The sequence below is a fragment of the Cervus canadensis genome, chromosome 19, assembly GCF_019320065.1.
Source record: "Cervus canadensis isolate Bull #8, Minnesota chromosome 19, ASM1932006v1, whole genome shotgun sequence".
NCBI lineage: Eukaryota > Metazoa > Chordata > Mammalia > Artiodactyla > Cervidae > Cervus > Cervus canadensis.
The window spans coordinates 55227461-55245878 of NC_057404.1; positions in this window are offsets into that span (position 1 = coordinate 55227461).

An 18418-nucleotide genomic window follows, 5' to 3' on the forward strand; every position below is an offset into this window, starting at 1 on the left:
GCCACCATAACTTGCATGTTAGGACAAATAATGACCCCCTACAAAGATCTTACATTAGTCAAGGTCTTCCACAGAAACAAAGCCAATAGAAGATACAGATCGAGCTAGATGGAAAAGTATATAGGCATATAGATAGGTATATAAGTATATATATATATTTACACAGACACACATAGAGAGAAAGATTATGATAAGGAGTTGGATCACTCAGTAAACATGAGGTTACTGTAAAAATTTGGCCAAGAAGCCCCAAGATCTGTAGCTGGCAAGCTAAAGGCCCGAGAGAGCCAATGGCGAAATTTCTAGTCCAAAGACAGAAGGCCAATGTCCCAGCCAAACAATAAGTCCAGCAAAGTTCCTTACTGGGCTCCTTGTTTGATTCAGATTTCCTACTGAATGGATAAGGAACATCCACATTAGGAAAGGCAATCTATTTTACTAAATCTGCTGATTCAAAAGTTACTCTCATCCAAAAACACTCTCATGAACACACACAAAATAATGTTTGGCCACATATTTGGCAACCCCATGACACATGAAATTAACCATCACAGATGTTCACAGCTAATACCTGAGACCTTCGAGTATGTTGCCTTTCATGGAAAAATGGACTTTGCAGGTATGTTTAACTTAAGGAACTTGAGATGAAGAAATTAGCTTAGATAATAAAATGGGCTGAATATAATCACAAGAGTCTTTATAAGAGACTCAGAGCAGAAGAAACGCGACAGCAGAGGCAAAGGTCAGAGATATGCAACCACAAGTCAAAACCTGCTGACAGCCCGCAAGAGCTGATAAAGACAAGGAATGCATTCTTCCCTAAAAATTCTAGCTGGACAACTACTCTGCTGACACCTTGATTTTAGGCTCATAAGAGACATTTTGGACTTCTGACTTCCAGAATGCTAAAATAATAAATGTGTGTGTTTTAAGCCAGCAAATGTGTGGTGATTTGTCATGCAGCCATAGGAAACTAAAACAAGTTGCATCTGACATAAGCTCAAAGGCAGGCAGCAAAGTTAGAAGGTTTTACAGCGCACAAAGAGGAAGGCTGTTGGTGAAAGGGGGCATAGGGTAACTCAAAATGGGACATCTTGTGCAATTCATTAGGGAGTGTATTTGGCCCCCTTGATTGTTCCTAACTTGGAAACAGGGAAGCTGGCAATCATTGGCCATGTCCATTTTGATCTGGGCTGACTACTGCAGAACTTGTTGCTCCTGGACTAGCTGCTGCAGAAATTGTTGGTCAAAGCTCTGCTATCCTATTTGATTAAGAAAAGAGTTCCTCTGGAACCTTAAGAAACAGATCTTTCCTGTGTACTGTTTATTACATTTTCACTATTTCCAATGAGAAGTAACACCTATTGTTGTTCCACTAAAGGTAACATCTTTTATATCTCGCTGCCTCTCATATCTTTTCTTCTGTTTTCTTTTTATCTTCATCTTCACATGTCTGATGACATCTTCATGATGTCTCTACGTGTGGTTAAATTTGTATCTACCTTGTTTAGATTTCACTAACTTTCTTGCATATGTGGGTTAATATCTTTCAAAAATTTTGAGAAGTCTTTATTCTTCATGTGGTCAAATGACCTGGGTTCTCTCTCACCTCTCCTCTGGTACTGCAATTACACATATGTTAGGTCCTCTGATGTCATCCTATAGCTGCCAGTGTTCTGATTGTCCTTCTTATTTATTTGCCTTCAAGTTTTATGAATGGATTCACTAGAAAAGAGAAAATCCAAATGGACACCTAACATATGAAAAAATGTTCAACCTTATAAACATCAGAGAAATTAAATGTAAAGTTAGATACTACTATATACCACCAGAATGGTTAAAATTTAAAAGGACACAAATTATCAACTATTAGTTTTGATGTATAATAACCAAAATACCTTGATCCTATATAATGCCAAGCCTTCTCTTTGAGAACTGGATCCCACCCTCATATTATTCCACCAATTGTCACTATCTCATTATAAAGTTTTCCCTCTCTTCTGGATCATACTAATAATTATAAAGCAAACCAAAACCAAAATTCTTCTCTTAGTCCTAAGTCCCTCTTGTGTAACCACCTCTCTTCTGTGCTTGCGTTCATACTCCCTTGGAGATCTCATTTGGTATTATGGTTTTTAAATAATCTGTATCTTGATGACTCACAAACTTATACTTTTAATTCTATCTCCTAAACTTCAAATTCATAAAGCTCTCTCCATTCTACTTGGATATCTTATAGATATTTGAAACTTAAACTCCTGACATCCACACAAGCCTGAATAAAACTGCTTTTGTTAGTAAATGCAGCTTTATCTATCTAATAGCTTAGTCCAAAGACCTTGGAGTGATCTCTGACTCTTCTCTCACACCTCAGCTTATCTTTCCAAACAAAGAGAGTTTTACCTTGAGGATACATCTAAAATGAAGATCACATCTTATCTCTACTATTTCAATCCCGTTTCAAGCAATAGTCACTCACCCTGTTTTCCACCTGAAAGTCCTATAATCTGTTGACAACACAGCACACAGAATAATCTTTTTAAAACCGAAGATTCTGTCACTCATCTTCAGCTCTCCAATGACTTCTCATTTGTGGTTGTCATTCAGTCACTCAGTCATGTCTGAGTCTTTGAGACCCCATGGACTGCAGCCAAGCAGGCTTCCCTGTCCTACACTATATCCTGGAGTTTGCTCAAACTCATATCTATTGAGTCAGTGATGACATCCAACCATCTAATCCTCTGTATCCCCTTCTCCTCCTGCCCTCAATCTTTCTTAGGCTCAGGGTCACTTCCAATGGGTCCGTTCTTCACTGATGTGAAGTTCTTCACCTGATGGTGGTCAAAGGATTGGAACTTCAGCTTCAGCATCAGTCCTTCCAATGAATATTCAGGGTTGATTTCCTTTAGGATGGACTGGTTTGATCTCCTTGTTGTCAGTGGGACTCTCAAGAGTCTTCTCCAGCACCAAAATTTGAAGCATCACTTCATCACTCAGCCTTCTTCATGGTACAACTCTCACATCCTCACAGGACCATGGAAAAGCCATAGCTTTGACTATCTGGACTTTTGCTGGCAAAGTGATGTCTCTGCTTTTTAATATGTTGTCTAGGTTTGTCAGAGCTTTTCTTCCAAAGAGCAAGAGTCTTTTAATTTTATGGCGGCAGTCACCATCTACAGTGATTTTGGAGTCCAAGAAGATAAAGTCTGTCACTATTTCCATTGTTTCCCCATCTATTTACCATGAAGTGATGGGACCGGATGCCATGATCTTTGTTTTTTGAATTTTTAGTTTTAAGCCAGCTTTTTCACTCTCGTCTTTTACTTTCATCAAGAGGCTCTTTAGTTCCTCTTCATTTTCTGCTGTAAGGGTGGTGTTATCTGCGTATCTGAGGTTATTGATATTTCTCCTGGCAATCTTGATTCCAGCTTGTGCTTCATCCAGCCTGGCATTTTGCATGATATACATACAAGTTACAAGTTAACTAAGCAGTTAACTAAGTTAGTTAACTTAGTTCGTTAGTTACTAATTTAACTAAGCATACAAGTTAACTAAGCAGAGTGACAATATACAGCCTAGACGTACTCCTTTCCTTATTTTGAACCAGTCCGTTGTTCCATGTCCAGTTCTAACTGTTGCTTCTTGACCTGTACATAGGTTTCTCAGGAAGCAGGTCAGGTGGTCTGGTATTCCCATCTCTTTAAGAATGTTCTACAGTTTGTTGTGATCCACACAATCCAAGGCTTCAGCATAGCCAATGAAGCAGATGTTTTTCTGGAAATCTTTTGCTTTTCCTATGATCTAACAGATAGCAATTTGATCTCCGGTTCCTCTACTTTTTCTAAATCCAGCTTGTACATCTGAAAATTCTCAGTTCATGTACTGTTGAAGCCTAGCTTGAAGGATTTTGAACATTACCTTGCTTTCAGAATAAAAGCCAAGGCTCTTACAACTTCTCCCAAATCTCTAATGACCTCATCCTCATCTGTCTGACTCCATCTCCTATACTCACTTTATGTCCTTCATGAGCGTTAAGAATTTTATTATATAAACCCAAACCTCACAAATTTTATTATCCTGAAGTAATAGTAGACAATGGAAAAAATATTATTCTAGTAAAAAGTATTGAATAATTTCAATTATATATTTTACTACTTTTTAAAAATAAGAACTTAGGTTGTTATTGGCCTATATTTAATTTTAATGGTCAAGAATAAAACATTATAAAATGAACTAGCCCATTAGTTACTGTATCTCTAAGCTTCTTTGCAATGTGATTTAAATATAAAATCAGGTCTGAGACTGAAATCTTGCAACTTTAAGTGAACATTGAATCTCCTTTTACAATATTCTCAAGTACTTAATCATTGCTATTTTATAAGGATTATGAATAATATTCACAAAGCATCAAGATTATGTTTTCACTAATATTTGTGGGTAGAATACATAAATTTCCCTATTGGAGAGATTTATCCATTAAAATAAAAGCATTTTAATAATAGTATTTATTTTATAGTATTTCCTCTTAAATCAACTTGTATAAAATGTTTCTCTCTCTCAATGTTCATTTTATGAAGTCTTAACAATAGACTGTTGATCATACTCTACTAAAATAAAATAGTATGTGTGAACTAATAAGAAATATAGTGCTTATTCTTCCAGTTCCTGACAGAGTCCCCTAAAATCCTTGCAATCTCCTGAGTGATAGGGGTAGTAAACTCATCTTGTGTTCTCGTATTTGGACTTTTAAACTCAGTTCCTGATAAAAGATCTTCTAAGACCCTTGGAATCTCCAGAGTGATGTGTCTTTTTGTATGCTAAAAAGATGTGTGGTGACTGGGGGTCCCTATATAAATTGGGGACTGGGGATGGTCACCAAAAAGACCATGCCATTATCAGAAGCTTAAAACTTTCAGCCCTAACCTTCCTCCCCAAGGGAGGAGAGAAGGCTGGAGAATGAGTATTAACTCAGCTAAAGGAACTATGCCTACATGATAGAGCCCCAACAACTTCTAGATTGCACAGGAGGTTCAGAAAGCGTAGAGGCTGATGAACACACTCCTGTCTGAGTGGTAGGACACTCTGTCCCAGAGGCGCCAAAGCTGTGCCAAAGACCCTTCAAGACCTTGTCCTACATGCTTCTTCATCTGGCTGCTCATCTGTATCTTTTATGACAACCTTTGTAATAAACCAGGAAACGGAAGTGTTTCCCTAACTCTGCGAGGTTAATGAGAAGGGGGTGTGGAAATCCCTGGTCTGTGGCCAAGTTGGACAAAAGTTTAGATAACCAAGGACCCACCTCTTATGACTGGCATCTAAAGTGGGGTCTAGACTTATAGGACTGAGGCCCCAACATATGGGACCTGCACTAACTCCAAGTAGCTAATGTCAGAATTGCTCGCTATGGAAAACTACACATTTAATGTCAGAAGTGTTGTGGATAGTACAAAAATAATTTTCCTTTCAGCATGATTACACACTTTCAGAAGTGAAGTTGAGATCTTCTTCAATTTATTCAACTACTGTGAGCCAGACACCACACTGTGTGCACAACCAACACGGGAACCATCCTCTCAGAGCTCACAACAGAGCACAGTCTTACCCTTTTGTGACATTCATACTACCGATCCATCCAACAAACATCTGAAAGACAGAAATGTAATACTGAGAATCTCAAGTAAGAAAGACATACCACATCTTATCCGTTTAAGTCATACTCCATGATTAGCATAGTGCCTAGCCTGTGTTAGACCCTCAATGAATGTACAGTGAGGCAGTTATCATTCTTAAGAGGCAATATCTTGTCTTATTTGTTTATATATGGTAAAGAATTTGCCATAATGGTAAATGGTAAAGAATTTGCCTGTAATGGAGGAGACCAAAGTTCGATCCCTGGATTGGGAAGATCCCCTGGAGAAGGAAATGGCAACCCACTCCTATATCCTTGCCAGGAAAATCACATGGACAGAGGAGCCTAGCGGTCTACAAGTGGGTGGGGTTGCAGAGTCGGACATGAATGAGCACATACGCATGCACACCACAAGCAACTTTACGATTCTTACTTCAAGTTTCATTTCATTACTTTACCACATTTGACAAAGAACATCACTATTAGTAAGGAGAAAGAAGGAACATAATATTTCTTGACCACTTGCTCTGGGCAAGACACTGTAAGAACTCCACGTGCATTATGCCATGAGATTATCATAACATCACAAAGAAATAATCACTTCTACGCCCCATTCTACAGATGGGGGACTAATGATGACAAGGAGTGAACCCAGATTATCTGGCTCTAGAGACAGTACTTTTAAACACTATGATGTCTAATCCTAATGTTCATTATTTGCACAGTCGGTACAAACCGTGTTATTTTCATTCAGTAAGCCTAGTCTCCCCATCTAGATGGATCATAGGTCCCAGTTTTCCCAGTTCACCCAAGTTATACTTGTTACCTGACTTAATTATTAATAGTGCCCCCATTTTACTCTCAAAGGTATCTGAATATTGATGACAAATCATAAGATCGTTTTAACTCTTATTTCATCTACATCTAACTAATCAGCCCTCATAATGGTTTTCCCTGGTGGAGCAACCTCTCCAGAGAATGTTGTTTGGAAAGCCGTCTTTGCCTCTTCCCTAAGTCACTTTCTTTACCTTTCACAGAGAAGAACTTGACTCAAGTTTTCATAGGGACGTCTTTAATTAACAACATAGCATAATGGCATTTTTCTTACTTGAAAATCTCTCAGCAATCTAAAATAAGTCTCTTGATTTATTAAGCAGCATTTTTAAACTGTTTATTTTAGTACAATTTTTTTCATTTTATATAATGTGATCTTGGACCGTACACTGTACTGTTCTGTTTGTTCATTTTCTTACCAGCATTATCTTTTTTTCAGGAAATGTTCAAGCCACTTAAAATGAAACATGTGTGCAAAGTTGGTTAGAAAAAAAAACCTGGATAAAAGAGAAAAAACTTGTAAATATGATAAGAGAAATTGTCAAAACACTATTTCTGCTGTGGCAAATTATCACAAATTTGGTTACTTAAAAAACACAAACCTACTCCCATACAGTTCCAGATATTAGAAGTCCAACATGGATCTCAGTGAGCTAAGAGACAACTACCAAATTGGAATTCCAGGAGGAGAAAACAAAGATAGAAAAGAAATATTTGAGCAATCATTAAATAATATTCTAAAATTAATATTAGACACCAAATTAAAACAAAGATAAAAAAATAAAACTGCATCTAGGCATATCATATTCAAACTGCCAAAGAGCAAAGTAAATACAACATCTTGAAAGAAGCCAGAGGATAAGACAATTTATCTACAAAAGATTAAAGATAACAACTACACCTGACTTATTCAGGGGAAAAACCCAAGAAAGGAGAATAGAGTGAGACATTTAAAGCATACAGAGAACAAAGCAAAACAAAAACTCCTAGAATTCTGTATTGCAGACATGTTAAAAGAATGACTTCAAAGAGAAGGAAAACAATACAGATCAGAAAATCAAACCTACACAGAAACAAGAACACTGCAGGAGGAACAAGCTAAGATGCAACCTGTACTTTTCTTTTTCTTAACTGATCTAACATTTGTTGAAAATAATAATAGCAATAGTGGATTCAAATACATAAATATATATATTTGAACAGCATGTGTGTGTATATATATATAAACTGCTTCTGCTGCTGCTAAGTCACTTCAGTCGTGTCTGACTCTGTGCAACCCCATAGACGGCAGCCCACCAGGCTCCCCCGTCCCTGGGATTCTCTAGGCAAGAACACTGGAGTGGGTTGCCATTGCCTTCTCCAATGCATGAAAGTGAAAAGTGAAAGTGAAGTCACACATTTGCTTGTCCATCACCAGCTCCCAGAGCTTGTGCAAACTCATGTCCATTATGTTGGTGATGCCATTCAACCATCTCATCCTATGACATCCCCTTCTCCTCTTGCCTTCAATCTTTCCCAGCATCAGGGTCTTTTGCAATGAGTCAACTCTTTGCATCAGGTGGCCAAAGTATTGGAGCTTCAGCTTCAGCATCAGTCCTTCCAATGAATATTCAGTACTGATTTCCTTTAAAATTGACTGGTTTGATCTCCCTGCAGTCCAAGGGACTCTCAAGAGTCTTCTCCAACACCACAGTTCAAAAGCATCAGTTCTTCGGTGCTCAGCTTTCTTTATAGTCCAACTCTCACACCCAAACATGACTACTGGAAAAACCATAGCCTTGACTAGATGTATTGTGCATATAAGTTAAATAAGCAAGGTGACATTATGGAGCCTTAATGTACTCCTTTTCCAATTTGGAACCAATATGTTGTTCCATGTCTTGCTCTAATTGTTGCTTCTTGACTAACATACACATTTCTAAGGAGGTCTGGTATTCCCATCTCTTTAAGAATTTCCCACAGTTTCTTGTGATCCACACAAAGGCTTTAGTGTAGTCAATGAAGCAGAAGTAGACGTATTTCTGGAATTCTCTTGTTTCTCCAATATGCAGATCAGGAAGCAACAGTTAGAACTGGACATGGAACAACAGTTCAGTTCAGTTCAGTCACTCAGTCATGTCCGACTCTTTGCAACCCCATGAACCGCAGCACATCAGGCCTCCCTATCCATCACCAACTCCCAGAGTTTACTCAAACTCATGTCCATCAAGTTGGTGATGCCATCCAGCCATGGAACAACAGACTGGTTCCAAATAGGAAAAGGAGTACATCAAGGCTGTATATTGTCACCCTGCTTCTTTAACTTATATGCAGAGTACATCATGAGAAATGCTGGGCTGGATGAAGCACAAGCTGGAATTAAGATTTCCAGGAGAAATATCAATAACCTCAAGTATGCAGATGACACCACCCTTATGGCAGAAAGTGAAGAGGAACTGAAGAGCCTCTTGATGAAAGTGAAAGAGGAGAGTGAAAGAGTTGGCTTAAAACTCAATATTCAGAAAACTAAGATCATGGCATCCAGTCCCATCACTTCGTGGCAAATAGATGGGAAACAACAGAAACAGTGTCAGACTTTATTTTTGGGGGCTCCAAAATCACTGCAGATGGTGAGTGCAGCCATGAAATTAAAAGACACTTGCTCCTTGGAAGGAAAGTTATGACCAACCTAGACAGCATATTAAAAAGCAGAGACATTACTTTGCCAACAAAGGTCTGTCTAGTCACAGCTGTGGTTTTTCCATTATTCATATATGGATGTGAGAGTTGGACTATAAAGAAACCTGAGCACCAAGGAATTAATGCTTTCGAACTGTGGTGTTGGAGAAGACTCTCTAGAGTCCCTTGAACTGCAAGGAGATCAAACCAGTCAATTCTAAAGGAAATCAGTACTGAATATTCATTGGAAGGACTGATGCTGAAGCTGAAACTCCAATACTTTGGCCACCTGATACAAAGAACTGACTCATTTGAAAAGACTGTGATGCTGGGGAAGATTGAGGGAGAGAGAAGAAGGGGATGACAGAGGATGAGATGGCAGGATGGCATCACCAACTCAATAGACATGAGTTTGAGTAAACTCCAGGAGTTGTCGATGGACAGGGGGGCCTGGTGTGCTACAATCCATGGGGTCGCAAAGAGTTGGACACAACTGAGTGACTAAACTGAACTGATGGTCAGGTCCATGCTCAGTAAATCTTTAATCCAGTCTTCTGTTGATGGTGAGACTGTGTTCCCTCCCTGTAGTTTGATCTCAGGTTAAACTATGGTAGGGGTAATGACTGCAATGGCAACCTGTTTCAAAAGGACTTATACCACACTGGGCCCTGTCTTTTGTATTCAGTACCCCTGACCCTACGCCTCTGCCAGAGACTCCTAGACACTCACAGGCAAGTCTAGCTCAGTCTCTTGTAGGGAACAGGAACTCCCATTTACTGCTAGTAGGAGTGCAAAACTGTACAATCACTATGGTAAACAGTTTGGCAGTTTTTCAAAGCTAAACATAATGATGTGTCAATATAGTTCATTGCAACAAATGTACCTACAACTCTGTTAAGTGATTTTGATAGGTGGGAAGGCTGTGTGTATAGGAATAAAGAATATATAGGAAATCTCTGTATCTTCTACTCAGTTTTGCTGTGAACCTAAAACTACTTTAAAAAATAAAGTCTATTAAAAAATTAAAGTAAAATAATTTTAAAGAAAAGGTCCCAGTGTTTGCTCTAGACAGAAGTTTTGTATCTGGATCAATCTAATAGAATATTTTAGTTTTCACATTTTCATTATAGAAATTTTCAGTATCTATATATTATTCTATAAAATAATTAAAAACAAGCATTGTTTTTGATTTGCATGATATAGGGTTCAGCATTATTCATTATTTTTAGATACCTAGAATTTTAAAAGATAAAAAAACTAAGTAGGGGTAATATATAATAAATATAGGAACAACATAGGGATAAGGGATTAAGAGATACAAACTATTAAGTATAAAATAAGCTATAAGGATATGTTGTACAACAAGGGGAATAAAGCAAATATTTTATAATAACTATAAATGAAGTATAATCTTTAAAAATTGTTAACCAGTATATTATACACCTATAACATATAATTTAAATTTTTTGAGTAAGATATTAAAGGACAAGGGAATTTATAGGTCTCACCTCTCCCTACCCCCTAAAAAGCAGAATTTGCCCAAAGGGCACCTTTTCTTCTACATACTCTTAGAGGATATTCTGGAACATTCTGCAAAGCCATAGAAGGATTTAATAAATATTTTATTCATTAAATGCAAAAGGGATTCACAAATCAAAGAAATGTCATTGCTCTTGAAGACAACATGCTTAGATAAATACTTTGCCCCATCCCAGAAAGGTATATGACCCATTATCAATTAATTATTAAAGCACTTACCTACCAAATGCTCACCCACCATTAACACTGGATGTGATATAAGGACAGACAAGACTTGGCTCTGTTATCTTTCAGGGAAAGAGAAGATATAAAGAAGGCCTTAATAGGGAGATCATATATGAATGGCAGAATGGGTGAAACAGGGAGTAGAGATTTACTAACTTAAATATAATTGTTTTATTGCATTTGTATGTAAAGTTTAAATTAATGACATGACTGTCTTCTCTACCTACCCATAAAGACTCAAGTCACATTTCTTATTACTAATTTCCATAAGCAAAATACTGGTTATAAAATTATCTGTGCTATAAATCCCTTTGCAATATATAGGCACTTACATTTACATTTACATATGAATACATATATATATATATATATAATACATCACTGAATATGTGTGAAAAAATAAAAGAATTTTATTGATATTAATAAATATATATGCATAAAATATAGAGGTATGTTAGAAGTCTGAATGTATATATAAAAAACTTCGCAGCATCCCTGGTAGCTCAAGTGGTAAAGAATCTGCCTGCCAGTGCAGGAGATGGATTCGATCCCTGGTCTGGGGAGACCCCACATGGCAACTAAGCCTGCGGGCCTCAACCATCGAGCCTATGCTCTAGAGCCCAGGAGCCACAACTACCAACACCAGCACGCCCTAGACCCACGCTCCACAACAAAAGAAGTCCCTGCAATGAGAAGCCTGCACACTGCAGCAGATAGTCCCCGCTCAGCACCATAGAGAAAAGCCCTCTCAACAAAGACCCAGCAGAGCCAAAAATAAAAGAATTAAGGAAAACAACAACAAAAACTTCAGCAGTGGTTATTCCTAAATAATCGATAAAATTTTGACTGTGGTTCTTCCTATTTTATAGTTTTGTTCTTATTTTCCAGTGACCATGCATTAAATTCAAAATCATGAAAAATACTATGCTCATTTTCTAAAATTTTAAATTTACACAGTAAAACAATCATCGTCCACCATGAAATTTACAGTAGTTTCTTAAAAGGATAAAGGATAAAAAAAGGATAGTAGTTAGGAAAGTAAAAGATTCCAACAAAATACTTTTATCATAGATTCTTTTAAGATCTGAATATACAAACTTGAACTAATTGTAATAATTTTAAAAACCCTGTTATTTAGAATAAAAGATGATTAAGTATATGGTATGAATATAATAACTGTCAATAAAATTGCAGTTTGGGGAAAAACACATGAATTACCTCATTAAGGTTTTTTCTACATGTTTCTGAATACTAAAAATAAAAGAGAAAAAGAGATATTCATATTTAACTATTTTATTTGTAACTCTTCAATGATTAAAGAAATTGATTTTGAACAGAATAATTATAATGAATCATCCCACAGGAGGAAACTAGCCTCTGTGATCTTTTTGGCCCACATTATGAAAATGATTAAGTCATAACTTTTTTGTCCTTATACTTAATAATATTACACATTGCTGTGTTCTCACAAGCAGGGGCTAAATAATAAGGTATATTAACCAAAGCTTCATCTATTTAAAACTCTAAATATTTTGGTTGTTTTCTTAGGGGGTGTGTCTGAGAGAGACAGTGTGTTTAAAGACAGATTAATAGAATAGTCACTCATTTTACTGCAAAATCAATTTAAAAACAAAATCATATCCTTGGTAAAAAGTGCATGTATATATGGTAAAAGGTAAATAAACACATCTAAATAAAATGCATGTGTGTACATTCAGTTCAGTTCAGTTCAGTCGCTCAGTTGTGTCCGCTCTTTGAGACCCCGTGAATTGCAGCACGCCAGGCCTCCCTGTCCATCACCAACTCCCGGAGTTTACTCAGACTCATGTCCGTTGAGTCAGTGATGCCATCCAGCCATCTCATCCTCTGTCATCCCCTTCTCCTCCTGCCCCCAATCCCTCCCAGTATCAGGGTCTTTTCAAATGAGTCAGCTCTTTGCATCAGGTGGCCAAAGTATTGGAGTTTCAGCTTCAGCATCAGTCCTTCCAATGAACACCCAGGACTGATCTCCTTTAGGATGGACTGGTTGGATCTCCTTGCAGTCCAAGGGACTCTCAAGAGTCTTCTCCAACACCACAGTTCAAAAGCATCAATTCTTCAGCACTCAGCTTTCTTCACAGTCCAACTCTCACATCCATACATGACCACTGGAAAAACCATAGCCTTGGCTAGACAGACTTTCGTTGGCAAAGTAATGTCTCTGCTTTTTAATATGCTCTCTAGGTTGGTCATAACTTTCCTTCAAAGGAGTAAGTGTCTTTTAATTTCATGGCTGCAATCACCATCTGCAGTGATTTTGGAGCCCAAAAAACTGAAGTTTAACAATGTTTCCACTGTTTCCCCATCTATTTGCCATGAAGTGATGGGACCAGATGCCATGATCTTAGTTTTCTGAATGTTGAGCTTTAAGCCAACTTTTTCACTCTCCTCTTTCACTTTCATCAAGAGGCTCTTTTAGTTCCCCTTCACTTTCTGCCATAAGGCTGGTGTCATCTGCATACCTGAGGTTATTGATATTTCTCCCGGCAATCTGGATTCCAGCTTGTGCTTCTTCCAGCCCAGCGTTTCTCATGATGTACTCTGCATATAAGTTAAATAAGCAGGGTGACAATATACACATTAGCTCTCTGCAAACTGTTAGTTGCACTTTTAAAACTACAAATAAAAATGTAACTGTAACTCCAAAAACTATTCCAATTCACAGCAGAGATTTTATGCCTCACGAATCAGAACCTTTTTTATTTATCCCTCATACATTTTTATTACTTTATTAGGCATGTAACAGGGTGAAACAGTACATAAGCTGTCGAGCTCTGTTAACAGGCCGTGGTAAGCTTATATCTCAGCTCCATGAGGCTTCTGTAGTTTTGGAGGCTTCTACAGTTTTGGCTCTTTTCAAGCCCTCTGATACTCTGCGCATCACAGACCATATTTCATTAAGAAAAGCATGTTCTTGAACATCTGTCTGTTTAGTTGCATTCAAACTGCCCCTTATGGATACATTTTCTTGGAATCTTTCTATTTTTGATGGATACAAAGGGAAAAACATATACTCTCTAAGGTCACCAGAATTCATTAAATACAGCTGACGATGTTATGTACAGGGGGGAAACAAAATCTTCCCAAGTTTGCATACAACATTACATTCACAAAATATTGGTTTACTCCTAAAGGAATCAAGAGAAATGCCAAGCAAGCGTGGCTATAGATGGTGAGAGATGCCTCTCTGCCAGTGTGGTCCTCTGCAGTCACACCATTCCAGGATGTAAATCAGGTAATCCATCCCTCAGGGCACTGAGCAGAAATCAGATCATGTGGGAGGGCCAAGCAGGATGGATTTAATCAGGAAGACTGCAGAGGAAAATTCACATCATCGCCAAAAATTTTATTTTGCCCAGTTAAGCTCTTGTTATTTTCAGGGCTCACTCACCAATGGGGAAGAGTTCCCAAAAGATTGCCAGAATTTATCTCAACCTCAAAGTAGGACTGGGATCACAGGCATCTAGTCACTAGCGCCGACACTAAACAGGGCTGAAGTAGGTGGAGGTAGCGGTGACGGAAAGAAAAGTCCTCAAACATGCAGGCTCCTTTAAAGGTGTAATGGTTGTGAAGGGATTGTCTTCCAACTAAAATAAATAAATAAACTTTCTAAAAACATGAATAAACGAAGTGCAATGGTAATTTACATGCAGTTTTATGGGACCAGCAGATAATCTTTGAGTACAGGGATAATCTATTTTTTAATTAAATGTCAACTGCTCAGTGATATTTATCATGGAAAACCTATTTAAAATTTTAATTCTGATGCCCCACACCCTGATTTTTAACATTAACTTATTATCTTATACTATATTACTTAAGTGGATTTCCCTGGTGGCTCAGATGGTAAAAATTCTGCCTGCAAGGCAGGGGACTGGGGTTTAATCCCTAGGTCGGGAAGACCTTCTGGAGGAGGGAATGGCAACCCACTGCAGTATTCTGGCCTGGAGAATTCCACGGACAGAGTAGCCTGGCAGGCTACAGTCCCTGGGGTGACAGAGAGACAGGCCCGACAGAGCAACTAATACTTTCACTTTCATCCTCCTTAAGATTTCCCATGTGGCACAGGGGTAAGGAATCTGCCTGTTAACCCAGGAGATGCAAGAGATGCAGGTTTGACCCCTGGGTGGGGAAGATCCCCTGGAGAAGGGAATGGCATCCCACTCCAGTAATCTTGTCTGGAGAATTCCATGGCCAGAGGAGCCTGGTGGGCTACAGTCCGTGGGATCCCAGGGTAGGACACAACTGAGTGCACACACAAGGATTACTAAACATTACATTTTTTAATTATCTTTTCCCTACTGGAATTGTGAATTTCTCTTTCATTTTGTTTACTCGTATATCTTAAGTATTTAAAATAATACCTGACACACAGAAGAGGATCAAAAAAAAATGTTGTTCAAAGAATAAAACTTCTAAATTTTTAAGAATTTCCCCTTTAGGAAAAAAAAGTTCTAGAGATTTATGAAGTCCAAACGATACTTTCCCCAGCCATGTATACTAAGCTCTGTGTTCTCATTACATAGGAAACCCTAAGGTCAATGGCTCATCAACTGGACACTAACGATAATCATAGCTGGAAGAACAGGTGTCCTGGGGAAAAACACAATCACAGCAGGGAGAAAATCAAGCTTTATCACTTCATACCTGTGCACATTTACACACACTTCTTAACATGTCCTACCCTCAAATTTCTCAAAATAAGGGTGTCACCTACTTGGCAGATTTACTGTGAGAATGAAATGAGATTACACGTGTAAAGCATTTACCAAAGTACTTGGCACATTCAGAAAACGATCATTCCCTTGCCCTCAAACTCAAAACAAAAATTGAATTCTTAGCCTTTTCAACCACAATTAAGTCCTTGCTTAGAATCTCAATGCCCAAGATTGAAACCTTGACTGCTTAATTGAGTGTCAGCAACCCCACCACCAACCTCCGTGCTATATACCACATGCCACCTTGAGCCTCTTCTCATTCCAAACAGCCAGGGCTCCCCATCAACTGCTTGCTGGCTCTCTGCTCAGGTCAACACACTGCTCATTTCATGGACAGCTTAGAGAATCTCAGCCTCAACTCTTGGGTCACCTGTCCTTCCCTCTAAAGGCTCACTGCTCATTCCTTGGCACTGCCCCATGTTCCTGCACAAGACAAGTGTTTAGTGAAAGAATGACCCTTTCCTGCAGCCCTCCAGGTCTCCCGGCCACCCTCAGCCCAGCCTATCTCAGCACCTCAAGAACCTAGAGTCTAAAAGGACTTTCACTTCAATAAAATGTCCAGTGAATTTTGAAGGAAAAAATTATTTTTGATTTAGGAAGTACACAGCTGGTAGCTTCTGAGATTGATATTTTTTTCTTGGTAAACTGTGAATCACTATATAAATGTCAGGAATTGCCTGATAAACAGTAGCTATTCTGAATTAATTTCATAAGCATGTATTGAGCACCTACTGCAGGCATGAGAGATGACGCTCACAGTCATGGTTTGCGATAAGCAGAGGCAGGCAGGAGAGTTGCAAGGCCTGGAGGCCCACAAGCTCACCCCTTCGTGGAGGGACTCAGGAGGGGGTGCTGGCATTGAAGTGGGAAACTTAGGCCTTGTCTGGGATCTTAACACAGAAAAATTATTCCTGTTGCTTTTAACTACCATGGACTACACAGATATCAGCGACCAGACCCCATGCTAGGAGATGTCCAAGCACCATCTCATGACATTTTCACAACTATCACAGGGGACGGGTTCCTGTTGTATTGTCTGGTTACTCAGGGGTGTCCAACCATTTGTGACCCCATGGACTGTAGCCTGCTACGCTCCTCCATCCATAGGACTTCCCACACAAGAATACTGGGGTGGTTGCCATTTCCTTCTCCAGAGACTGATATTCTAAAAATTAAATTTAGGAAAGAAGCGGAACAAGCAATCACATGGAGCTGGTGGAGCTGAGATGGGGAATCATGTTCATGGGCCCAGGCTAGTAGCATTTCCTAAGTGCTCCTCAAAACCACCAGTCTCACTTGTCATTGCTGCAACCACAGCCTCAGTTTAGGTTCTGGTCATCTCTTGCCTGAGTTACAGTCACTGATGCCTAACTGGGCTCCCTGTAATCAGTCTCATCAGCCTCTGATCCATTCTTTACAGGGACACCAACACCTAAGGTGGTCACCTGACCTTCTGAATGGTTAGAAACCTTAGCAACACCACAGAACAAAGTAAAACACGTAAACCAATAACCATCAGAATGTTAGTCTACCAATTGTTTGTTACTAATTCATCATCAGGAAAGCACAGAATTTGAGAAGATGCAGCTAAATTTTAACAGTAATTTCACATTGCTTAATATCCAAGCATGTGGTTTTATATTTTATAAACAAATCATCCTATGTCATTTTGAAAATTTTAAAATATTAATAAAATAAAATTGGTCACTCATTATACTTGAGACCCTAGCCCAATCTTCTTACTGAGACGTACAAAATCAATATCTACTAGCGAGACTCTCCAGCTGTGTCTTATTTCCCAAACTAAGATTTTTATCAAGCAATTTCAGTCCACTTATAGTTCACTATAGCCATCAACTAACTACAGCAAAAGACTGTAACAGCAGAGAAGTTAGAGTACAAATATGGGAGTCAAACGGGGTGGGTCTTAGTCTCAGCTCTGTCGCTTACTGGCTCTGTGGCCTTGGGGATTTACTTCAATATTCAGAGTCATAGTTTCCTCACAGAGAGATTTAGAGCAGTAACAGCTGCCTCATGTTTGTTGGGAAGATGAAATCTTTTCAAGTATCGCTTAAAATAGTGCCTGAATCAATAAATGCTGGGTTTCTTTTTAATCTTTTTGTTATTTTAGCCACCATTCCTTGCTTGTGTGTTCCCTCTGCCTCCCTCCAACTTTGCGTTTGGCTTATTTCTAACCTACTTGAAAAGCTGGTCAGGCTTCATCTTCTCCGCGAGGCCGTCCTGGGTCTTCCTGGGCTGGTCTGTGTGCTTGTTCTGTGTGGACCTTCCCCCGAACCAACACCTCCCCCACGGCATTTACCATGAGATGTGCTCAGTATATTTTGTGTGTCTGTTTCCTCTCCCATAATGAGGATGGAACAAAAGCGCTTAATCCGTACACACAGGCTCCATAAACGTACAAACTGAACCGATTCCACTTTGATCCTTAGAAGAACCCATGCTCACGATGTCTTACCATTTCAGTCAAGCACTGATTCCCAAAAGAAAACCTAGATGAGAAGGGGTGCCTCTGGTCCTTGAATAAGATAATTAGATAAGAACTTTTGGTTTGACCTTTGTGCACTTAGCACTGGACTAGGGAGTTTAGACAGAATACATACAAGTTTCAGAGAAACTTGACCACATATTGTCTACATACAACTTGGCCCATGCCTTTTCCCTGAACTGATTCTATGCTATCATTGATATAAATGGTGAAGAGAATGAGATGTAAAGTTTTCTGCATAATTAATCCATTTTTCATGATTCTGACCAT